Source organism: Eurosta solidaginis, chromosome 1 (genome assembly GCF_040869045.1).
Source record: "Eurosta solidaginis isolate ZX-2024a chromosome 1, ASM4086904v1, whole genome shotgun sequence".
Taxonomy (NCBI): domain Eukaryota; kingdom Metazoa; phylum Arthropoda; class Insecta; order Diptera; family Tephritidae; genus Eurosta; species Eurosta solidaginis.
In genome coordinates, this window is record NC_090319.1 from 315,375,869 (window position 1) to 315,402,852 (window position 26,984).

The 26,984-nt window shown below is 38.4% G+C and overlaps 2 long non-coding RNA genes across 3 annotated transcripts in view; one reads left to right on the forward strand and one right to left on the reverse strand.

Moving 5' to 3' along the window:
* The window catches only part of LOC137237679 (uncharacterized), a 480,678-nt gene that overhangs the window by 81,856 nt on the left and 371,838 nt on the right, over window positions 1-26,984 (reverse strand). Inside the window, exon 4 of one of the 2 annotated variants that reach the window (XR_010949007.1) lies at window positions 20,730-21,045. The exons of the other annotated variant lie outside the window; for it this stretch is intronic. This is a non-coding gene — a long non-coding RNA (uncharacterized lncRNA). Of the gene's footprint in view, window positions 1-20,729; window positions 21,046-26,984 lie in introns of those variants that run through there. 2 annotated transcript variants of the gene reach the window in all.
* LOC137237680 (uncharacterized) overlaps window positions 1-26,984 on the forward strand; it is a 94,476-nt gene that overhangs the window by 41,463 nt on the left and 26,029 nt on the right. The gene's annotated exons all lie outside the window — the stretch shown is intronic.

A 26,984-nucleotide genomic window follows, 5' to 3' on the forward strand; every position in this document is an offset into this window, starting at 1 on the left:
ACAATTTTCGATAAAATATCAGTAATATCGATAACTCTTCGATAATTATTTGATACAATTTTGTTAACATATCTATAACCTTTTGATAACAAATCGGTAACTTTTTTATAACATAAAGTTAATATATTTTTCGATAAGCAATCGACCAAGTTTCGATAACAAACCGATAGCTCGTCAATATAGTTAGTAACTCAAAAATACGTGTAGTATATATCGATAAATTCTCGACAACACATTAATAACACACCACGAAAAAATTCGTAACACTCCGATAAAAAACGGATTACTTTGCGATAGTATATTGACAATAATTTCGACAGATAATCGACAAATTTTCGATAATGAATCGACAACAAACCGATAAATCGTTGACGAAAATTATTTCTTTCTTTACCATTTTCCGTTGATAAGAAATTGTTAACACTTCGATAACGAATTGATAACTTACTTACTTAATTGGCGCTTAGCCGTCTAAACGGTTATGGCCGTCCAACAAGGCGCGCCAGTCGCTCCTTCGCTCCGCCAACCGCCGCAAATTGGTCACACCAAGGGAGTTTAAATCGTTTTCCACCTGGTCCTTCCAACGGAGTGGAGGCCGCCCTCTACCTCTGCTTCCATAGGCGGGTTCCGATAGAAACACTTTCTTGGCCGGAGCATCATCTTTCATTCGCATAACATGGCCTAGCCAGCGCAGCCGCTGCATTTTAATTCGCTGGACTATGTTGATGTCTGCGTATAGCTCGTACAGCTCATCATTAAATCTCCTTCGGTACTCGCCATCGCCAAAGCGTAGAGGTCCATAAATCTTTCGAAGAACTTTTCTCTCGAACACTCCCAAAGCCGCTTCATCTGCTGTTGTCATGGTCCATGCTTCTGCCCCATATAGCAGGACGGGTACGATAAGTGATTTGCAGAGTATGGTTTTCGTTCGCCGAGAGAGGCTTTACTTTTCAATTGCCTACCTAGTCCAAAGTAGCATTTATTGGCAAGATTGATTGTTCGCTGGATTTCAGTGCTGATGTTGTTGCTAGTGTTGATGATGGTTCCCAAATAAACGAAGTCTTTTACTATTTCGAAATTATGGCTGCCAACAGTAGCGTGGTTGCCAAGGCGCGTATGCGCTGACTCTTTGCTCGATGGCAGCAGGTACTTCGTTTTTTCCTCATTCACCATCAAACCCATCTTTACCGCTTCTTTTTCCAGTTTGGAGTAAGCAGAACTAACAGCGCGGGTGTTTAAGGCGATGATATCAATGACATCAGCATATGCTATTAATTGCATCCTTTTATAGAATATTGTTCCATTGGGTTAAGTTCTGCAGCTAGTATAATTTTCTCGAGGATCAAATTAAAGAAATCGCACGATAGGGGATCACCCTGTCTGAAACCTCGTTTAGTTTCGAACGGCTCGGAGAGGTTCTTCCCAATTCTGACTGAGCTGATGGTGTTGCTCAACGTCATTTTGCACAGCCGTATAAGTTTTGCGGGGAAACCAAATTCAGACATAGCGGCATATAGGCAGCTCCTTTTCGTGCTGTCGAAGGCGGCTTTAAAGTCGACGAAGTTGTGATGTGTGTCGATTCTCTTTTCACGGGTTTTTTCCAAGATTTGGCGCATTGTGAAAATCTGGTCGATGGCAGATTTACCAGGTCTGAATCCGCACTGATAAGGTCCAATCAGCCGGTTCACGGTGGGCTTCAATCCTTCGCATAATACACTTGAAAGGACCATATATGCGATATTAGAAGGTTGATTCCACGATAGTTGGTGCATTTTGCAGAATACCCCTTCTTGTGGACTGGGCAAAGAACACTTAGATTCCAACCATCGGGCATGTACTCGTCCGCCCATATTTTGCTAAGAAGCTGCTGCATGCGCCTTACCAATCCATCAGCGCCCACGGCCTTGTTGTTTTACAATCTGGTTATTGCTATTCTAACTTCGTCATAATCGGGCGGGGGGACATATATTCCATCATCATCGATTGCGGGATCGGGTTCTTCATCTCTGCGCGGTGAATTGCTGCCACCATTTAGGAGAGCAGAGAAGTGTTCCCTCCATAATATAAGTACTCTGTGGACATCAGTTACAAGATCGCCATTTTCGTTCCTACAGGAGTCTGCCCCGGTCTTCGCATTTTTTGGTAAAATTTTCGAGCGTTATTCCTGGTGGCTAGCAACTAAAGCCCCTCGCACTCATGCCTTTCTGCTTCTGCCTTTTTCTTCGTGAAAAGGCGTCTCACTTCCCTTTTCAACTCACGATAGCGTTCACACACTCCTATTGTCGCGCTCGCTTTTAACGTAGTCCTGAAGGCAGCGTCTTTTTTTTCGGCTGCAACGCGGCATTCTTCATCATACCAGTTGTTTTTTCGTGGCCGCCGGTAACCAATTTTTTCCTCGGGGGCAGTACGAAGTCCTTTGGAGATATGCTCCCACTGCTCTTGTATTCCTTCAGGATGAGTTGTGCTCACAGAGAGCAGGTGTGAAATCATTTGCAGTCTACTGTGATTGAAGATTTTCGACGTCTAGCTTTCCTTGTGTTTTTGTTCCTTTGTTTTAGCCGCGCTGAGGCGGGTGCGTATTTTGGCTGCAACGAGATAATGGTCCGAGTCGATGTTAGGTCCTCGGATCGTGCGCACATCTAAAACACTGGAGGCATGCCGCCCGTCTATCACAACGTGATCAATCTGATTGCGAGTATTTCGATCAGGAGGGAGCCATGTAGCTTGATGTATCTTTAAATGCGCGAACCTCGTGCCGGATATGACCATGTTTCGAGCACCGGCAAAGTCAATCAGCCTCAGTCCGTTAATAGAAGCTTCATTGTGTAGGCTGAACTTTCCGACTGCAGGGCCAAAAACACCTTCTTTGCCCACCCTGGCGTTAAAGTCGCCAAGCACGACTTTTATATCGTGACGGGGGCAGCGCTCGTATGTGCATTCTAATTGTTCATACAAAGTTTCTTTCACTTCATCGTCTTTCTTCTCTGTCGGCGCATGGGCGCATATGAATGATATATTAAAAAATGTTGCTTTTATTCGGATAGCAGCGAGACGTTCGTCCACAGGTGTGAACGCCAGAACTTGGCGACAAAGTCTCTCTCCCACCACGAATCCGACGCCGAAACTGCTCCAATAGATGTCACAATATTTGATCTTCTTTCTTCCTTGCTTCGTCCAACGCATTTCTTGGATGGCGTGATGTCAGATTTTGATTTGACGAGGACATCAACCAGCCGGGCATCTACACCAATCCCATTCAGGGAGCGGACGTTCCAGGTGCATGCCCTCAATTCATTGTCCTTCAAACGTTTGCCATGGTCGTCATCAATAGAGAGTGTATTTATCCGAGGCTTGTTGTTATATTTCATTGGAGTATGGTTTTACATGGCGGGTCCCAAGCCCAGCGCACAAAACGTTCAGCGGGTGTGAAAATATTACTTGCACGTTTATATAGCGAGCCGCTTGCTCCAAGACAGACGCCCGCTTGCAGCCGCACCTAGAGCTGCCGATGAGATCTCCCCCCGGCTAGCCCTTAAACCGATTATGTCAGAGTGGCCTAGCCAGGTTGTCGCCTTCTCACATTAGCTCACCGCTAAACGGATTTTTAGCGGCTACCCAGAGGATACTTGGCCGCAAGCGACCGGAAGAAGTGAGCTGCTTGAATTGGCAAAAGAATCGCTCTGGCCATTCCCAGGTGAAGGCGGTCAGAAGCTTTCCCCACTTTCGTGGACTTTTACACACGGCTCCACCCTCCGAATTGATAACACGCCGTCTAATTTTGCTTCTGGATTCGTTATTTACTTCTCATCCCTCATCTCCTCTCCTCTCCTCTCCTCTCCTCTCCTCTCCTCTCCTCTCCTCTCCTCTCCTCTCCTCTCCTCTCCTCTCCTCTCCTCTCCTCTCCTCTCCTCTCCTCTCCTCTCCTCTCCTCTCCTCTCCTCTCCTCTCCTCTCCTCTCCTCTCCTCTCCTATCTTCTCCTCTCTCTCCTCTCCTCTCCTCTCCTCTCCTCTCCTCTCCTCTCCTCTCCTCTCCTCTCCTCTCCTCTCATCTCACCTCCACTCGTTTTCTTTTCCTTCTCTTCCTTGCCATATTTTAGCAATCGTGGCGATCAACAGAAGTATCGTTATTGTCACCCACATGATCACCCGTATTGCTTCTGTGCTGTCGTTTTTCTACCTCCTCTTCTTCTGTTTTATATTCTTTCCATTTACTTATTTTCCTTTGTCGTTTCACTTTCTCCTTAATATAACATTGATTTGTTTTTCTGCCTCCATTGATTTCCATTAACTTATTTGCTGCCTGATTTCACTCATATCAACTCCCAATAGGTGGCGACTACACTCACGATTACATTCTGAATTCCCTCCATACAGTGAGTAAAGATGTTAACACATCAACACATTTGATTTCAATATTTTCCAATATATTTCGGTTAATCTCCGGCAGCCCAAAACTTCCTTAAAAAAATTTGAATCAATTGTGGACAGCTATTTTGTGACTTTAAGAAATTTATTCACAGAATTTAAGCTATGCATAACACAAAAGGGCAAAAATAAAACAATAAACGCTAAGAAATGCACACCAAATGAGCAGCCCATATGCACGAATGATTTTTAAAAGAAAAACAGGAAAAACAAAAACTTCTTTGCATATGCAGACACGCCTTGACATCGTGTGATACACAAATGACTGGAGGCAGTCTCAATTGTGTTTGCCTTGAACTTGCCAACACCTCGACATGTAAAAGAGCGCATACAAATAGCGGGGATGTGTATGTGTGCTCTTGGCAAGTCCAATACTTTGGATTGACCTGGTCGAAGATAGTCAGCACCGTCGTGGATTGTCGCCATTAGGAAGACGGATGCGTAACAAGAAACAGTAACCAAAGACGGAAAAGAAAACAAAATGTAAGCAAAAAAAAATGTGTGCCAACTGCTGTAAATATCCAAATGCTCTTTGGCGGCAAATTGTAACGAGAAAATAAAGTCGGTTCCAAACAGCGTTAGATTTTGTTGCTTCACAGTGGCTGGCATTTGGCAAACTTTTGTTCTTAAGGGTATTGCTGTGCAATCAACTGAATTTATCCAACTCACATTTCATTCGGAAAACATTTGCATTTCGAATTCGCTTTGAAATTTAATTTAGTTTTGGAAATTTTTTCTCTATTTGTTAAACTTTTTTTCAGCTTCAACTAAAATTTGTGTTCCTCTTCTGTGCATATGATGTGCCTCTATAAAAAATTTAGTTTTTTTGTTGCAATTTTTTCTTTTTTTTAGCTAAACATAGTTTCAATAAACATAATGGAAAAATGCTTGACGTTTGTTAAATAAAAATTTTCATACGACAGCTTGAACTACTTCTGCCGGTTTCACACATAAGTACTTATTTCACTTTATTTTATTTTTAAACTTTTCGCAGTGAGCAGCCCTTAATTTAAAAGTTTATTACGACACCGAAATAAGTCCAAATATTGGCTATTGAATTCAAGTTTAAATTTAGCTATTAACAAAGCCAACAGAACTAATAGTTCGATTTTTCAGAGAGGTGATTTTTGAATACTCTATCAGGTGTGGTTCAAGCGGAGAAATGGGTATTATAGATGATAGAACATATTGTAACGATTTTTGCGGGATTCCGATTATTTTGCACCTTATGTTAATGTTCGAATCGCTGAACTGTCGAATAAATAATTCCAATTTTCAGTATTGTAAAATGGTCTTTATTTATACTACTTTGTGAGTAGTACTTCACAATTATACTTCACAAATAATAGCGAGTTTAAATCAAACTGAATATTTATTCCTCAGATTGCGCTGCTTTTATACTCTCTGTTGCCTTGGTCGCATATTTCTCCTAAGATCTAGACTATTTACGAACAAGCAACAATTGTATCGCATACTTGGTTATTTAGGTAAATGCGTGTGTATGTGTGAGTAATAACTTCTGCTCTTAGTCTATGTGAGATAATTGCTTTGTTTTAAGCTGCTGGTTTGATGGTAGCGTGCTCCGCCATCCACACCGAAGATCTTGGATTCACGCCCGGGGAAAAGTAACATCCAAATCTTAGAAACAAGTTTTTTCAATTAGAAGAAAATTTTTCCAAGCCGGGTCGCCCCTCGGCAGTGTTTGGCAAGCAAGTGTATTTCTGATATGAAAAGCTCTCAGTGAAAACTAAGCTACCTTGACGGCACAAAATATGTAGGTCCTATCCCGCCAATTTGTAGGAAATATTAAAAGTGGCATGACGCAAATTGAAAGAGGAGCTCCGCTTCAAATCTCTTCGTTATCGCGCATTACATTTATTTTTTTTAAGTTGCTGGTTATATGTGTGAAATATTCTTCGTCGTCTTCTATGTAAGTGTGTCTGCTTGCTTTAACGTGTACATTTACATAAGGGTGGCTACTTGCTGTTTTTTTGTTGTGATTATTTACTAAAAGCATAGTGATGCCCATATTCGCCACAATATTGTATAAAAAACCTTGTTATCAAATGGTTTATTGAGTTATATTGAACTGTGGGGCCAATAAGCACCTCACATAGACTGTATCTGTAGTGATACTAGAATTTGTTTGACCACCAAACTGGAAAACCTCAATTGAGCACCAGGACTTATGTTATAGAATAACTCCGTCCTCTTTGCAAATACAAGAAGTTTTCTAGGACTGAGTTGCTACCTCGAGATCTGGCAACTCTACCGCCCATTGTAGCTGGAGACTTAACCACCTCACAAGCGCAGTACATGAACACAGAATGTGCTCAACCGTTTCTTCCTGCAGCTCGCACTTCCTACACCTGCTGTTACTGACTATAATTTCTGCCTGAAAGACGCTGCAGTAATCTCGCAGACTGTAGGACCTAATTATTTCTGGATGGAGTTTTTTGGTAAACGTAGTTTTTTGTGTGGCTTCCACTAAACAAGGACCACGTTGCCTTAAATACCCAATGTGAGAGTTAGGGTGATAGGCATCACGTGCAATCTAACATTCTTTTGCATGCCTTCAGTCCCATGGGGGCCTTGTTCGCTCTCTCTTCCACATGGACTTTGCACGACAACTTAATATCTATGTAGTATAATTCCTAGGGTTACCCCTCCAAGTTTAGGCTTAGTTAAATTAGGGATCTTATATTTCTTTGTAAATAATACTATATCCGCATTTCGGCGTGAGCGGTTAACTCAATGGCAGATGCCCAGGCATGTACATATCGAAGCGCCTGATCCATCAGAGGCTGGTTTTAGAACCGATAAATTTTCAGGTCAGAGTACTTTTTAAGAATCGTATACTTTTTAGAGTCGGGTATTTTTTCAGCCCGGGTTGTTTTGCAGAACCGGGTAGTTTTTCGGATCCGGTTACTTTTTTGCAACTGGGTACTTCTTTGCGCCCAGGGTTGTATTTACACACGGGTAATTTTTTAGACCTGGATACTTTTTCAGATCCGGGTTCTTTAAAGCCACTTTTCCAGAACTGGTCTATTATCGGATTCAGGTACTTGTTAAGAACCGGTTACTTTTGCAGAAGTTAACTTACTCGGAGTTACCTGTATTTTTATTTGTTTTTATACAATTGGTTAAAATCAGTCGAAAGTTAGGTTAGGAGTTTCCTGACCACCACACTTGATTGCACCAGTTTTTGGCTTAGGGTATATTGTGAACATTTTTAAACATAGTAGCCCTTAAGTACTTTCAATGGGAACATTTATTTGGGGTTTGTATTGAACTTCTGTTGGCATCGGTTGGTACGCCATTTCATATAGGTACATTAAAAAGTCAAGGTAGGAAACAGGAAAAGGCGGCCGGGTACTTCTAACCATGTACTCTTGCAAAACTTTCCAAAAGTGTAATTTCAACTTACTATAACTTGTCAGGCAAAAACATTGATACTCCGCAATTACGATTTCAATTTTGTAGCTTTCGAATATTAGTCCATATGAAAATATCCATCTATCTTGTAAAAAATGCTTACAGTGTTCAATGCATAGCCGCAAACCAGGATTGTCAGGTCATGTGTTTAGTAGTCCAATTGCTGGTCAATGACTTCGAGGGACATAAAAAGTTTCTCACGAATCTATACATACTCTCCAAGATTTGCAGTTCAAGTCGACTTTTCATCTTGGGTAGCTAGGAAGGTGCTCTACTTGTTAATCTGACTTAGCCTGATCATACTTATAGTAATCTCCATAAAATCTTGCTCTATACGTTTGAATCGATCAAGTGCTTTAACACTTTGACACTTAGTAATAACCACGTTGATTCAGTGAAATGATGTTCCTTGAAGTTGCCTGAGAGCACCTGTGCCCCTCGATAGCAATATGATTGATGGATTGCACCCATACCTAAAGATATAAGTTTTTGGACATATTCCAAGGTGATGCCGTGAAAGTTAAGTCATTCGACCCATAGAGTTACTGAGTTTGAAAAAATTACTGCCCCAAACAGGAATTTATACAGGACAGCGAAGCACAAAAGGTGCGGAAAAATTTGACGCGGAATAGGGACATCAGAGAAATGGGAATATTTGAAACTTCAGGGATGCCTCTCTTCTTATCATCCAGCCGCTATCAAAATTTTTCTAGTACACCACCGGGTCAAGATTTCCCGGTAGTTTTGTGCTAATCCATGTATATATTTTTTACTACATTTCACGTTTTCGTAGTCCTTCGTTGAGTTTCATTTAAAATAGCTTTCTGAAATACGACTTAGAGATCGATCGCGCGACCTCGTATCACGAAAAAATTCCACCAACTCTTGAGATTGCAACAAGCATCGCTCTTTGGTCATTGCATTTCTTTTTCAATGCAGACCATACCAGCTGACTGTCGTCTTAAGCTCTTAATTACATATATTAACACGTCTTTAACTCGATCTCTAGATACAAATATGAGCAAAGGAAATCATCAAGTGTTTTTCAATCAAGTCACCGCCGCCAGAATTTATGACCATAAATAAAAAAAAAAAAAATAATAATTTATGACCATACGCGCACGTTTTATGACCTTTTTTATCACTCCTGTCTTATCTTCGGACAATAGGTTCTCGCAGTCTTCGCGAATATTCACCCAAATGGTTTCAAGAGCCCGAAGAATGTTGACGTGAAATTCGCGTAGTTACTTAAATGAAAATCGAACTAATCTTTTCGATGGAATAACGATTTCCTCTTCGTTGATATTGTGACCAATATTAGCAGTTATATACATAACTATCCTTATTTACTTACATAATTGGCGCTTAACCGTTTAGACGGTTATGGCCGTCCAACAAGGCGCGCCAGTCGCTTCTTTTCTCTGCCAACCGGCGCCAGTTGGTTACACCAAGGGATTTTAGATGGTTTTCCACTTGGTCCTTCCAGTGGAGTGGAGGCCGCCCTCCACCTCTGCTTCCATAGGCGGGTGCCGATAGAAGCAGTTTCTTGGTCGGAGCGTCTTCTTTCATTCGTTTCATAACTATGCTGCTACTAAATAAATGCACAACAACAATAAAACAAGCAGCCACACTTGTGTACATGAACACATAAAAGTAAGCCTTTTACACACGTACATAGAAGGCGACGAAGACTATTTCACACATATAACCAGTAGATTAAAACATAAACATATGTAGTCATCAAGTAAGAGCAGACGTTGATATTCACACATACACACGCATATAGCTAAATAACCAAGCATGAGATACAACTGTTCCAGACTGCATGTTCTTGAAAAGTATAGACCTTGGGGGAAATGTGCGAATAACTAATCAGTTTGATTTAAACACGCTGTGAAGTATAATTGAATTTGAAAAGCAGTCCAAATAAAGACCATTTCGCAATACTGAATATTGGGATTATTTGTTCGACAGTTCAGAGATTCAAACGTCAGCAGAAGATGCAAAATAAGCAGAATTTCCCAAAATTTGTTACAGTACGATTAGCTGTCCTGCCGGTTTATGCTCTATGGAATGGGTGTTCTAGGCTCATCTTCGACATCTTGGGTAATAGCATCATAATTCTCAGCAGAACGGCTGTTCCGAGGGGGGCATTCCTGTGAAGATATTACGTTGTCCGAGCCTCTTCAAAATAAATGCCCAAACGTCGCAGTTTTTACTCAATTGCAGTCTTTCGGCCCAGAAATAATCCAAAAAGTTCATGCGGGAAACAATTATTATACGCTTTTTGACCGTTGGCGTCATTTGTTGTGGAGAGTTCCAATAGGGAGAATACTTTTGCCCCACAGTGTACTAATCACCGAATTTAGAATGTGCGCATCGTAACGCATTTGTCAACTTTGAATCTGAAGTGTGCAATCATTTATTCAACTGATAAAATTCCAAATTGTAAAACTAAAATTATCATACTTGACATTCATGCAAAATTAAATAACTCTCAAGTTAAGATCATAAAATCCTTAAGACGCATTCTATTTCATTACGTACTATTCTGTCTCATTCAGGCAATCCAATCGCTCCACTTACGCGCAACGTCATTGTCTTAGCGAAGAGATACGAAACAAGTAAGGAAGTCTGAGTTCGGGTGAAACCGAACATTACATACCCAGTTGTACACTTCAAATGCTGTTGTTGTTTGTTTTGTGTGCTTAATAGTGCTACAAGGCTGCACAATAATACATATACATATGGTTCTATTCTGAACTATTTTTCGCTTAAGACAAGCAAAAAGGATACAGAGGATTACACCAAGCGGGTAATAATGCAGTTTCCTTCAGATTTCAGGGGATTTCTCTATTGTTTATTTTAAAATAAAGATGTAACAGAAAAATAAAAATACGATTGGTACAAAACTATTTTTCGCTACGATTTAACTTATTTATTTTCATTTACGACCCTTTTAAAAATCTTGTATATAAAAGTGGGCGTGGTCTTTGACCGATCTCGTCCATTTTTTCTAGAAATATTTCCTGCTATAGGGAAAATTTGTGTACCCAATTTTATTACGATCTGTTAATTTAGAAAATTGCTTATTCATAAAAGGGGCGGTGCTGCGCCCATTTTTTAAAATTTGAGGTTTTTCCTATCTTTTGTTATAATTCCACTTGGTAAATGAAACACCATTGATATAAAGCTCTTTTTTGCAAAGATATAGCTTATTTTATTCGTCCACGACCCTTTTAAAAATCTTTTATATAAAAGTGGCCATGGTTCTTAACCGATTTCGTTAATTTTTCTTCAAAGCATTCCTTATAGTAAAGGCAACCTCTCTGCCGAATTTTGTTACGATAGGTTTAACGATTTTTGATTTATGATTAATAATATTTGTAAAATTGATCTTATCGCAAGTGGGCGGTGCCACGCCCATTTAAAAAAAGGTTTCCAAATTTTTATCAAGAGTCTCTATATCAGTCTTCACGTCAAATTTCAACATTCTAGGTGTATTATTTACTAAATAATAAGGTTTCTTGTGTTTCCCAAAATTATATATATATAAAAAGTGGGCGTGGTTATCATCCGATTTCGCTCTTTTTCAATACCAATCTATTCTGGATCCAGATAAGCTTGTGTCGTGTTAACGAACAGGACGGACGGACGGACATGTCTCAATCGAATTTTTTTTCGATACTGATGATTTTGATATACGGAAGTCTATATCTATCTCGATTCCATTATACCTGTACAACCAACCGTTATCCAAAGTTATAATACCCTGTGTACAAGTACAGCGGGTATACAAATGGCATTTCCTTTAACCAGGCGAAGCAAAAAGTCTTACATACATACATACTTATACACATACATACCTACATACATACATAAATTAATTTTGTTTGCACGATAAAACGGAAATGTAGCTGAAGGAATGTGAATGAAATCTAGCGAATATCTTTAGAAAGGAATTAAATAAGAAACTAAATTACTTACATATATAAACGTACATCCTTTAATGTGAGTATGTGAGTGTCCCATGTTGCTTATAAGCAACTAACTCTCTAATGATGTTAGTGGTACACAAAGGGGGTTTAACTCGCCAATTCAAGCATCTTCAGCTGCTGACCACTGACTGACTTTAGTTATAAATCATTTTGAATTTAACTATGTTTTAAGCCATTCACGCTTCACTGCTTTATCCACAGTTTTAATCGTATTTATTGTATGTGAAAGAGAAGCACACAATCTCTGATGCTTCTTGTACCAACGGAAATCGTACAAGTATTAGATACCTACGTAAACATGCTGAAATCCAATGCAGTAGCTGTAATGAAGATATTAAAGCAAACAGTTTTTTGCTTGTATAAATAAAGAAGGAGTGCCAAGGAGAGAGCTTGGCGCGGTTCGAAGAAGGAAGAAATTTTGGAAGTATTTTGTGCGCGGAAAGGCAAGACTTAGGGAAATATTGTATTCTAATTGGGGGTTTAACCATTGGTCTGAAAGGCATTCATAGTTTGCAGTACTTCTTAAGATATGATCGGTGAAACTACGCCACCAGCAAAAAGATTGACACTAATCATGCCGACACACAAAAAAAGAGTGGTATTTACATGGCGCTCTAGATGCTAGAGTACAGTTCCTGATATTGCCAGTGCTGAACTTTCACAGAGAAAATGGGTGAGCGTTTCCTTACAACCTTCTTTGTTGCAGCTTCTGCACCCATCGTTGAAAGGGATTTCCATTCATTCCATTTTGGATAATTCTTTGTTTTTTAAACGGTTTTATTTAGCTCGATTTGACAGGCTGGTTGGCTGGCACGAATTTTGTAATTGAAATTTAAGCAACTTCCCAATAAGCTACAAGCTTGAAAACGAAAGGTGGCGCATGGTTCGAAATATTTCAAAAAATCGTATTTGTGAGCCAATTTGACTTATATTTGGAACACATAATACATACATAAATAGAAAACGGCCTGTAAAAAAATCGCCGCTAGGTGGCGAAAGGATCGAGATATTCAAAAAACCGTATTTGCGGTCCCATTTGGTCTATATTTGAAACACATAATACATACATGAATAGAAAGCGACATATGATGTCCGATTTGGCTCATATTTGGAACAAATATTACTAAACCGATTCTAAGCAGTGACTTGTATGCACGTCATTAAATCAATCATTATGTCTACCCATATGTCCATACGAGCAGCGAAGAATAGACGCACAAACACATGCACATATCTTATCTGAGATGCTCACAAAAGAAGGCAATAATTTGTGCAAATATTACATATACACGCGCATATGAGAAGCTATAAACGTAGTAGCTGATAACTAACGAGTAAATTCTAGAATAGAAAAGCCTAGAAATATGCAACGAGGAAACCAGACAGTATAAAAGGCAGCAACAGTAGAGGCACGTCAATCAGTTTGATTTAAGACGCTATCTGGCGAGCAATAGAAGTGTTATTTTGAAAGTAGTCTAATAAAGGCCATTTTGCATTACTGAATCGGGGTGTTATTTATTCAACAGCTTAGTGATTCGAACGTTAGTAGAAGGTTGCAAACAAAAGGAATTGCACTAAATTCGTTACAATATAGTCCAGCAGAAGTGACATCAAAATATTTTGGAGTTCGAGGAGGGACAGGCATACGTGGCGCAGAGTCGAGTAAAGTATTTGGAAGGATTATGTATTGAGAACTTAGATTGTAACAATTTGTCAGGAAAGCATTGGACGCGTAAAATTTCTATTAAAAAACCATAAGTAAGACCAACTGAACCTTAATCAGGTTATGCTACGCCTTACATTTTTAGAAATTTCACGCGCTCAACGCTTTTATTTAATTGTCTGATCAGCCGCGTTCGACAGCACGAAAAGGAGCTGACGATATGCCGCTATGTCTGAATTTTGTTTCCACGCAAAACTTATATGGCTGTGGAATGACATTGACCAACACCATCAGCTCAGTCAGAATTGGGAAGGACTTCTCCGAGCCGTTCGAAACTAAACGAGGTTTCAGACAGGGCGACCCCCTATCGTGCGATTTCTTTAATTTGATGCTGGAAAAAATTATACTAGCTGCAGAACTTAACCCCACTGGAATAATATACTATAAAAGCGTGCAATTACTGGCATATGCTGATGACATTGATATCATCGGCCTAAACACCCGCACTGTTAGTTCTGCTTACTCCAAACTGGAAAAAGAAGCGGTAAAGATGGGTTTGATGGTGACTGAGGACAAAATGAAGTACCGCTGTCATCGAGCAAAGAGTCAGTAAAATACTTCGTTTATTTGAGAACCAGCATCAACACTAGCCACAACATCAGAACCGAAATCCAGCGAAGAATCAATCTTGCCAATAAATGCTACTTTGGACTAGGTAGGCAATTGAAAAGTAAAGTCCTCTCTCGGCGAACGAAAATCATACTCTACAAGTCACTTATCGTACCCGTCCTGCTATATAGGGCAGAAGCAGGGACCATGACGACAGCAGATGAAGCGGCTTTGGGAGTGTTCGCGAGAAAAGTTCTTCGAAAGATTTATGGACCTCTACGCGTTGGCAATGGCGAGTACCGAAGAAGATTTAATGATGAGCTGTACGAGCTATACGCAGACGTCAACATAGTCCAGCGAATTAAAACGCAGCGGCTGCGCTGGCTAGGCCATGTTATGCGAATGAAAGATGATGCTCCGGCCAATAAAGTGTTTCCATCGGAACCCGTCTATGGAATCAGAGGTAGAGGGCGGTGCTCAACGGAAAAAACGATTAAAACTCCCTTGGGTTGACCAATTGGCGGTTAAGCGCCAATTAAATAAGTAAGATCAACGCCATAGATTGATGAGGAGTGTGATGACTAGTACCTAGGACCTACCTAATTATTTTCTAGCTTTTAGTATTATTATTACTTCATGTAAGTATTGTTTTCAATAAAACCGTTTAACTTAACAATTTTTTTTAAATCATTTTGTTTATTGGTTATCGTCCGGCAAAATCTTTTTTGGTGAACCCACATGAGCCCATAGCGTACCAGTTTTGAGCAGCGGTTTTTGGTTTTTTTTTTAAAATAGTTATGCGTTTCACTTTCTATGGACGTAAGCGTATCGATGTGATGCCTAAAAATGCACCGCCCTTTGCCGCTCTTGCCCACAGCTTTTTCATGGTCGTATATATTTCTATAACACGATACTCATGTGAGAGTAATGATCGCTGACTTTTGTGCATTGCGCAGCAACTTCTTACAGTTATAGATGGTCTAAGAAGACGTAAGTGGCGAGAACAACTCCTAAGGGCTGCTTAGCTGTCTGAGAATATGGACACTTCTCGACCATTGACAGATTTTTCCAATAGCAAGCAAAATATCTTCCATATTCCTAGTAGCTCTGATTGAAAGATATTAGCTGAGTTTGGAAGACGGCTGGAGAATACGACTTATCTGTTTGGAGAATGCTGCTGAAATCCAGAGAATAATGAGGTCGCAGACTATGTCGACTGAGCAATCCCTTTTCGAGAGTATCATCACCTTAAAGTTGTTATCAAAATTTAATGTAGGTGAAAGATAATCTGTTTTTGAATCTACATCGAGTAAAATTCTAAGGATGTAGACTAGACTCACTGAGTCTGATGGCAGAGCAGTAGCAGTAAAGCATGTGTGGAGTTTCAGAGCTGGTTAAAGATAACATTTATCGCGTCTGTTGGACATGATCTAAGTGCTTGGCTTTGGGGTTTAATTGCACTTTTGTGATAACTGCGTAAGGCTCTTACAGTTCATCATTATACCTCCTTCGATACTTGCTGTCGGTATTACGGACAGGACCAAAAATCTTCCGGAGAACTTTACTCTAGAACACTCCAAAATTATTATATTAATTTGTTGCCTTCAAGACCAAGTATGTTATTTCTATTTATAACTTTTATTTATAACTTTTTATTTATAACTCGTTTCCTTCTGCTTGTAGTTTTTATTCTTTATCATCGTCAATTGAGTGCACCAATGAGCTGCTATTATCTCATTAGACGAGGATTTTTGTTGTAAAGAATAAAAACAGCAAACAGTAGGAAACGAGTTATAAATAGAAACTTGCATAGTGCATTGATGGCCTGATGCACTAAACGTCAAGCCTTCAATGTGTGGATCGCTGATGATAAACCGTCATGTGTTTTGAAATAGTCGGCTGTACGATCTATGTACTTTGTTATTTTCTAATTTACTCGTTTTCTATGTATAATTATTTAATATAATATAAATAAAAAAATAAATGTAAGGCGCGATAACCTCCAAAGAGATCTAAGGCCGAGCTTCTCTTCCAATCGTGTTCTAGATCCATGAGGAGTTCGGCGTCGCCAGAGCCTCGGCTGTTAATGAAAGAGATTCGCCACGGATAGGTGAGGTTGATATTTGGGTTTGCAGATGCTATATATTGCGCTGGCAACCCCTTGAATTTATTTGGTATTTTGGTCGCCTCCTACGACAGGCGTGGATTCACAACATTTATCTTACTACAAATCTGCGGCTTGCTGGTGGTTAGCATGGCATCCTAATATTAAAAGCACCACCAGAATAAGATCCAACTACAACCAAATAAATTACGCAGTGCACTAAACACCCCAACACAGAGTAGTACTCCCCTTGTCCACCTTTTTCAATCTCGAGATATGAAAGAGTCGATGGTATTTTACTGAAGCCTTGCAAATAATATCCTAAAGGTGAGCGAAATCAGGCGCCTCTTTTCTAAATAACGCACTACTTGGTTCTTCTCTCTTACTTTAGACAACAACCACCATGTCTTCTGCATAATTCGTAGCATCGCCAAAATCCTTAACCAAAAAAATGCCTTCACTTTCTGCAAGGATTCGCTCAGAGGCTAGACGGTGAAATAAACAAAATTAAATAAATAATAGCTTCCGTACCGTGGTGGATCTAATCCTGCTTAATTTCTGAACACATTATATCAACCCAAAAATTCTTTGTAAATAAATAATATTTCTGACATGTAGGCGTCAAGTTTCTATTACATTTTCTTTCGAATATATTATATACTGCCAAAAATTACGATACAATACTGTCCCTTGGCTTTGCAAGAGTTACAGGACAAACCAATAGCAATATGCTAAATGGCTGAAACGAATACCTATACAAACATACCCCTCAAAATTCATACGTCAAAAATCAAACAAAAAAGTTATTAAAAAAAAAAACAACCAATGGAATCCAGCAATGATTGTAAATCACAAAGTAAAACAGCTGGAAGAAATCAGAGGAGTGCGGCAATTACGAATGTTATACCGAATCGAAAATTGTCCGGAGTGGTGAAGGAAACAACAAACTTTTCATATAAATCATCATGCACGTGTTGACTTTACCAACAATTTTGAATGTGGCAATGTTGCTACCAGAAAACAAAGGACAGATTACAAAAGAAAAGATTTTTAGGTATGTATGTAGACAAGGCCAAACGAAAAACAAGTAAGGAAGGTTAAGTTCGGGTGTAACCGAACATTACATACTCAGTTGGGAGCTATAGTGGCAACATAAGGGAAAATAACGATGTAGGAAAATGAACCGAGGGTAACCCTGGAATGTGTTTGTATGACAAGTGTATCAAATGAAAGGCATTAAAGAGTATTTTATGAGAGAGTGGGCCATAGTTCTATAGGTGGACGCCATTTAGCTATATAGCCGTAAAGGTGGATCAGGGTTGACTCTAGAATGCGTTTGTACGTTATGGGTATCAAATGAAAGGTGTTAATAAGTATTTTAAAAGGGAGTAATCCTTAGTTCCGTAGGTGGACGCCGTTTCGAGATATCGCCACAAAGGTGGACCAGGGGTGACCCTAGAATTTGTTTGTACAATATGGGTATCAAACGAAAGGTGTTAATGAGTGTTTTAAAAGGGAGTGGGCCTTAGTTCTATAGGTGGACGCCGTTTCGAAATATCGCCATAAAGGTGGACCAGTGGTGACTCTAGAATGTGTTTGTACGATATGGGTATAAAATTAAAGGTATTAAAGAGGGTTTTGAAAGGGAGTGGTGGTTGTTGTATAGGTGGACGCCATTTCGAGATATCGCCATAAAGGTGGACCAGGGGTGACCCTAGAATTTGTTTGTACAATATGGGTATCAAAAGAAAGGTGTTAATGAGTATTTTAAAAGTGAGTAATCCTTAGTTCCATAGGCGGACGCCGTTTCGAGATATCGCCATAAAGGTGGACCAGGGGTGACCCTATAATTTGTTTGTACAATATGGGTATCAAACGAAAGGTGTTAATGAGTATTTTAAAAGGGAGTGGGCCTTAGTTCTATAGGTGGACGCCGTTTCGAAATATCGCCATAAAGGTGGACCAGGGGTGACTCTAGAATGTTTTTGTACGATATGGGTATCAAATTAAAGGTATTAATGAGAGTTTTAAAAGGGAGTGGTGGTTGTTGTATAGGTGGTCGTATTTTCGAGATATCGCCATAAAGGTGGACCATGTGTGACTTTAGAATATGTTTGTACGATATGGGTATCAAATGAAAGGTGTTAATGAGTATTTTAAAAGGGCGTGGGGCTTAGTTCTATAGGTGGACGCCTTTTCGAGATATCGCCATAAAGGTGGACCAGGGGTGACTCTAGAATGAGTTTGTAAGATATGGGTATCAAATTAAAGGTTCTAATGAGAGTTTTAAAAGGGAGTGGTGTGAAGGCGTTTTCCAGATATCGACCAAAATGTGGACCAGGGTGACCCAGAACATCATCTGTTGGATACCGCTAATTTATTTATATATGTAATACCTGCCAAGATTTTAAGGGTTTTTTATTTCGCCCTGCAGAACTTTTTCATTTCCTTCTAATTAATATGGTAGGTGTCACAACCATTTTATAAAGTTTTTTCTAAAGTTATATTTCGCGTCAATAAAACAATCCAATTACCTTACCATGTTTCATCCCTTTTTTCGTATTTGGTATAGAATTATGGCATTTTTTTCATTTTTCGTAATTTTCGATATCGAAAAAGTGGGCGTGGTCATAGTCGGATTTCGTTCATTTTTCATACCAAGATAAAGTGAGTTCAGATAAGTACGTGAACTGAGTTTAGTAAAGATATATCGATTTTTGCTCAAGTTATCGTGTTAACGGCCATGCGGAAGGACAGACGGACGACTGTGTATAAAAACTGGGCGTGGCATCAACCGATTTCGCCCATTTTCACAGAAAAGAGTTAACGTCATAAAATCTATGCCCCTACCAAATTTCAAAAGGATTGGTTAATTTTTGTTCGACTTATGTCGTTAAAAGTATCCTAGACAAATTTTATTTTTGTATTTTGTTGCACCATATCATTACTGGAGTTGAATGTTGACATAATTTACTTATATACTGTAAAGATATTAAATTTTTTGTAAAAATTTTACTGTAAAAAAATTTTTTTTTAAAGTGGGCGTGGTCCTTCTCCGATTTGGCTAATTTTTATTAAGCGTACATATGGTAATAGGAGTAACGTTCTTGCCAAATTTCATCATGATATCTTCAACGACTGCCAATTTACAGCTTGCAAAACTTTTAAATTACCTTCTGTTAAAAGTGGGCGGTGCCGCCCGTTGTCCAAAATTTTACTAATTTTCTATTCTGCGTCATAAGTTCAACTTATCTACCAAGTTTCGTCGCTTTAGCTGTCTTTTGTAATGAATTATCGCACTTTTTCGGTTTTTCGAAATTTTCGATATCGAAAAAGTGGGCGTGGTTATAGTCCGATATCGTTCATTTTAAATAGCGATCTAAGATGAGTGCTCAGGAACCTACATACCAAATTTCATCAAGATACCTCAAAATTTACTCAAGTTATCGTGTTAACGGACGGACGGACGGACGGACGGACATGGCTCAATCAAATTTTTTTTCGATCCTGATTATTTTGATATATGGAAGTCTATATCTATCTCGATTCCTTTATATATGTACAACCAACCGTTATCCAATCAAACTTAATATACTCTGTGAGCTCTACTCAACTGAGTATAAAAAATGTTAACATTAATTTAAAATAAAACCAATAATGGGAAGAGCCGAAAAAAAAATTGCATAAAGAAAAATCGTAAATTCGAAATACATGTTAACCTTTTTTGAACTTGCACAATCAATGGTAAGGATAGAGAGTTATTAATGGTGGATATATAGCTCGATTTGAAAATGTGAAACAAAAGAGTATTGCCATATCACATAGTTGGGCAGCGCACTAAATCTTTTTTCCACAAAAATTCAAAATTTAGTGGTGGTGATAACATTCTAAGCCATTGTCTTATAAAAAGTTAAAAGGTGGTCAATAAATTTTCATTTATAATTTTCATCAATATTGTAGCGAGAATTAAGTATTGTCAATTATTCTGCATCCTCTGTTATCGTTCGAATCGCTAAGGTGTAGAATAAGCAACACTACTATGGTAGTAGTGCTTCACAAATTAATAATTCGCGTACTTCACGTATTGCGTGTTAAATTCAAATTGATTAACCACTGCTTAGACTGCGCTGCTTTTATACTCTTAGTTCGCCTTGTTTACCAATTTCTCCCAGGCTCTAAACTTTTCCGAAGAGTTGCTTATTTATCACTCGTTTCTAAATGTCATAGCTGCTTATTTATTTCTCGTTTCTGTCTTCTATATATATATGTGCTTATACGTCTCACTATTATGCGCTGTTTATTGCTGTTACATCTCTGTATCTCACATTCACTGTTATGTTTACATATATGAGAGATATATGTGCTGTACATCTCTCCAACTCATACCCAGTAAAAAATACTTCTATTAATATTAGAACCGAATAATGAAGGAGTTGGGGTTTATTCATCCCTTGGGTGCAATACCTGATCAATCAATTAATATATAATATTGATTTCTCGTTTATTAATACATTTAAGAGTATTATAAAAGCTAATACATAGATATGTACTTATATGCATACGAATGTTACGCCTAATGTATCATTTAAGTTGAAATCATAAGCGCCAATATTCGTTATGGACGTCGAATGGATATAAAAATACTTTTTGTGCATCCGTTGCTACCAAAAATTCCTAGAGAGGTGTCAAAAGACGTGTATTTATCTCGACTACAATAATCCGAAGGCGCAAAAGAAACATTTTATCTCTGTCCGGAGATATTTGCAGTTGAAGTTGGTGATTTTCATGTGGTTGTTGTAATGCTATTGTACCTGCAAAAAAGAATTGTGAACGTAAGTGTTTTGCGCGGATATAGTTTCGGCCTCCAAACCGGGGTTGGACCCACCCAGGGTGCCGTGCTACAGCAATTAGTTAAGGAAAAGTGGATACCATTAGGGTTTTTCTCACAGAGTTTACCCCAACGGAACAACGCTATAGCGCATATGATCGTGAACTAACAGCAATTTACAAGGCAATACGGCATTTCCGTTATCATTTAGAGGGAACAGCTTTCATTAGTTTCACGGATCACAAACCGTTGGCGCATGCACATAAGTGGGAGAAACTTTCACCACGGCAGACGCACCAGCTTAATTTCATTAGTGAGTTTTCTTCGGACATACGACACATCAGCGGCGCGGATAATATTGTAGCCGATATGCTCTCAAGGGTCGATACCTTATATATACAATAATTGCAAAAAGGTGTTCTGCAGAAAAATACTATGGATCCCACCCTCGGTTTCGGAGGTACCCGCGGGTAATTTTTTGGTTTTTCGTTAATATCTTTTGAAAGAGCTATAATTTTTCTTTTCCGCTTTCGGATTATTAAGACTCATGTCAAGACGCGTCGCACAGTGGGGTATTTGATCAATCTAGCTGGCCAAAATTAAAACAGCATTTATTTCTGTTCAAAAAGTGGTTGTCTTACTTCATTGTTAGGAAAGAAAATATTTGACAGTAAATTCACGGTGTTCCGCCCAGAATTACTATGGATCGGGCCCCCGGTTTCGGGTGCACCTAGGCCACTATAGCATATACCTCCCTTCAGTAAGAGGGTTTTCGCCATTTCTGCCTCACAGCTAACAATACCAAGTTTTACCACAAGCTTACGTATTGGGCATTACATTGTTTACTCTTCAGTGGACATCTAGGAACGTCAAGGAGTATATTTAAAAGTCGACTTTTGGGCAGCTAAATTCTTCATGAGATAGGCCACCGTGCGTCGTTTGACACCTCTCTCGATATTTTTGGTAGCATATTAGCAGTCAAACCCTCAACTAGACTTTTACCAAAAAGAAAAAATGGAAGAGACTGGGAGTTTGGTCAGAACAGAGCTATCAAAGATTAATCTTTGGATGATCGATTTTTTAATAGGTATTCTGTTTCTTTTAGGTATATATTTCTGACTATTTTTGAGTTAATTTATTCTTCTTTTTGATATTGCCGTCCATTATTTGCAGAGATTTTTTAAAATAAAGACTTTGTTTGCGCGAAAAATAATGTGAGGCAAGCTTCACAAAAAATGACCTTTGCGACCTTTTGGACAATTTCCGTTAATGAAATGCATTCTTTGTTTTCCTTATAAGGTCTTATTTCATAGAACTGCTTGCTGTATCAATTTTAACCTTTTTTCACTGCAATAATCCAGAATAAAGGAAAAGCAGCGCCACATACAATTTATTCGATTTATAAAAACTTGTTTCTAAATTTGGCAACTTTTTCTTTCAATTTTAACACAAATTTCTTCGGTTACTCGGAAGAAAAAGATAAAACAACACTGTAAATTCACTAGATGTTAAAATATTTATAATGGACGTATTAAATAAAGTGATTGACCTTATGTCCATTTGGGAAATTATTAGTGGCCCTTATGACCATTCCAGAAGAGCTAGAAAAGGAATTACCATAACGTCAATATTGTTTAAATTATAATCATTTGAAATCGGAAGCATCTCAGTTCGGATTTAATTAAGGAAGTATTTTGCTCTAGCAATGAAGAAGCAGCAACTTATAAAACATTCACTAAATATGAGGCTGAGACAGGCAGTGTGGATGAGTATTGACGAAGTGTGTATACATGGATGTAAGGAGAGGGCCAGAGAAGCGAGAGGGAAAGTCAAAAGAAACTTAAAAGGAATACTTAAGAGAAATTAATACTGAAAGCAGGAGAAATTGTTTAGCGACGAGCGTAAAGATAAAGAAGAAATCGAGAATACGGAAAGCATTGGGATGAACGATAAATGCACGAAGAGATTGATAGGTAAACGGAAATTGAGGTGTGACACACGATTCGAGATTTCGAGTAGTAGACGATGTCGGAGAGGGAAAGGGGAGGGAGTGGAAATAGCACATCAAGCCAATCTAAAAATATGTAGGATGCTATGTATTTTAAATCGTCAATATCATCAAATTGGTTTTGCCCGCCAAGGAGGTAATGCTGGTATTGCGACAAAGCAAATGGGTATACGAGACTCTATTTGCTGCCAAGGTATATAAAAAACAAACGGGATCTGAGATATTATGACATGGATATACAAAGTGGTTATGCGACCGTTCTTATCATACATAAAGCAAGTGTAATATTTGACAATATGACTCTTTTGCGATCACATTAGCTACCAACTAAACTCTGGCCTTAATAAGCAACATATAACCAATCGATTTCATTATTATAGAAACAACTAATTCTGAATAGTCTTACTCTTCAGTAGTTGGGACTCTAAAAAAGTATAAGCGTATCATTCTACTAGAGACGATTGGAAAGTTCAAGCGTATACTCAAATCATCGCCATTTTAGTTTTCCCGGACGAATAAAAAATTGCTCGTGAGCAGAGAGCGAGAATTTTTAAAAAACATTCAGCCACGTTCACAGCCACAAGTCTGATCTGCACAGATATACTTGTGCAATACAGATTATTTCCATTTCTTTGCACAAATATTATCAATGTTGCTCAGCCTTCTTGTCTGATAGTCAGACACCTCTTTAGACTCTCGGTCTTGTAAGCCAGACTAGGAACTTGCCCATAGTTTCCAAAAATCAGTTTTGAGCATTTCTCATTTGTGTGACAAGCATAAATCGGGTTTTAAAGTGGATTTAGATAAAAAGCTCCTTGAAAACCTTGCACTACAGCACTGCCTTATCGAAGCTGACTAAACGTGGAAGCAGCTACATTCTCATAAAGTCTATATGAGCATGTGGTCACCATACAATCTTATCTCAAAAGTATGAACACAACACTCAATGTCACAGTCAATATCTTTCAAGGGTAAAAGAGATGTCAGATCACCTTCATAGAAGATTGAAATATCTTGTAAACACCTTTTTTGAGGGAATCCCAGGACTCAAAGTTATTAGGGGTACGGAGCTTATCTACTATTTAAACTCAACGGGATATTTGTAGTGAGGCGAGACTATCTCCATGTGATTTATAATAAGACGATTTTTTGACACCCCTTGGAGAATTTTTGTTCTACATTACTTTTAAATGTTCATCCTTTTTTCAATATACCTCTCCTGCCACATAACCAAATCAATCAAGCAACGGAGGCAGGGTTTGTTCTTGCATTATTACACTGATTTATTTTCATCAATGTCAGAAATCTACGAATGTAGATATCGCCTTGTGTTTGTGTTTTGGCAAACATTCTAATCGTATTTCTACTATGAAAAGCTTCTCAGCGAAAATTTATCTGCCTTTCGGAATCTCGACTTTATTTTATTTTAAGCAGAACGAACTACAACTAAGACAACACTAACAGCTTATGAGAGAGGTGATCCCATTTATCAAATGTATTATCAGCACAAACTGTTGTGTCTTGGTGGCATCTTACTCTACACTGAATTTTTGTTTTATCTTAAATAAGTGGAAAAAAAGATATTCCATTGTACTTCGTAACTCTACTCTGTAAAGAAATTATTTTTCCCAAGAACAACCAACAACAGCAATAGTTTGCCTATTAGGAATAACAAATGAGCATAAAGAACTTCAGTAGATTTACACAATTGCAACAACAACAACAATGACTACAAAACAAATAACCCATCAATTCCCACGTCAAAAGCAACAAACGGCAACAAAATGGCAAAAATTATTGACGAGAAAACTCTTATAGGCGTATAAGTGCAAAAAGTATTAATTTATGTATGTACTGGTGCATGAGTTGATTTTAAGTTTCCAATTGCACTGAAGTGCACAAACGTGCATTCAAACATACTGAAGGGATAATGCCAACTGAACTGTATTGTGAATGCATTTTTCACAAAACCGCCAGACGCGGTGGCACTTTGTCACACATCACAAATACAATCGAGCATACTTGATGTGAACAATTTACAAATGACAAAGTGTTATACAGAGAAATACATACAAACATATTAGCAGTGCACTTGTGCATTACCGAGTTTCAAATGTAACTAAGGATGTCACAATCTGGGCTCGAATCGTAACATACGATCACGGATCGGTAACCATACGAAAGAAAATTACGTATAAACAAAATGGGATTATAACATACGATAGCGAACGGAACTTAACTTATTTTCAATTCACAATAATTTTTACGATCCACATTAGATTGGATTGTATTTTTAGCTTACAATAGATTTTGAACTGTCAAATTGGTTGCAAAAAATATAAAAAATAAAGTAAATAATTACGATGGATCCAATTGTTTTGTTTGAGCTCAAGCGATAGCGAAGGCGATGAAAAAAATTGTCCGGAGGCGGCTAAGAGAACGCAGTAACCCATTGGACTTATCGAACAAAGCGTAAGCATATCATTTATGTATTATTTCTTTGTAACAAAAAATTATTTCAGATTCTTGAAGAGATTTCGCTTAACTAAAGAAGCTTTTAGTTACCTTCTGGAGAAATTAAATTTGAAGCAAGCCGATGCCAAAGCCGTTCCTCAAATTTTGCAATTGGCAGTAACGCTTTCACTTCTTGCTAGCGGTGGCTACCAGCACAATGTCGGTAGTGACTATTTAGTAGGAATGTGCCAGAGCACTGTCTCGAAGTTGACATCACATGTTGTTGCCGAGATGGAGAAGAAGCTGTGCGCGGAATGTATATGCTTTGAACCAGATGAATCCCAAAGCTGTAAAGAATGGTTAGTGGAAAAATATAAAATACCTGGAGGTAAATTCAATAATAATTGTTGTGAAATTACAGAATATAGTTATTAATTTTTTAGTGATTGGATGTATGGACGGTACACATATTGGTTTACAAAAACCTATAGCTAACGAACACATGTACTTCAATCGTAAAGGGTACCACAGGATCAACGCTATGATTGTAAGTTGCTAATAAAAATTTTTATTAAACATTTTTAAAACAATTATAAAAATTCTCATATATGTGATCGCACCTACAAAATATTGGCAATCAACTATCAATACATATATAGATATTAGAAAGTTCCTCCCAAAGTCTATTGGAGGTAATTCTGCCGTTTCCAGAGTTTGGAAGATTATTCTTCGCCTGCCCTGGGTGTCTCGCCATGAAATCCGCCATTATTTCCTTTTGGATTGGTTTTAGTTTGTTTGAATTCGATCTTTGTTAATCAAATTTTGCAATAAGAGTTTGAAATGTGTTATTATATTTTATTTATTCATATATTTCAACAATTTACTTACATTTTTCATGAAATTTGTATGTATACGAATGCCGGTTTGTGATCGAATGAAATTGGAACGTAACGTGTACGTTCAGTCACTCCTCACGTATGTTGCGATCCAAAATTACGATCGAAGTCGTTCGTTCACGTATGTCATAATCCAAAAATCATGTTTTTACGTTACGAGTTATACGATCACGGATGTTACGATTCGAGCCCTGTGTTTGTTGGCTAAGTTTTACATATATACTGGGCGTATGAGTAACATTACTGTGTGCAACCTCATTATTGACTCCTTTTAATATCTGTTTGAAAGACACGCAGAGATGGGAGAAAATGTATGAATGTATTAACACTTCAATGAAGATTTAAAAAATAATGCATTGATTTTGTATAAATGGAAAAGACTACTTTTAGTGCGAGCGCTTTTTGCCGGCAATATTTAGTGCATTCCTCGATCGACAAATCTAAACGGCAGGCCATCAGACACGCACAAACACAAACATAGCGCATCTCATATTACTATCACCGCCACAGAGGTTGATGAAGCCATCAAACTTGGAAAGACATTCAACACAGAAGGCTCAGACG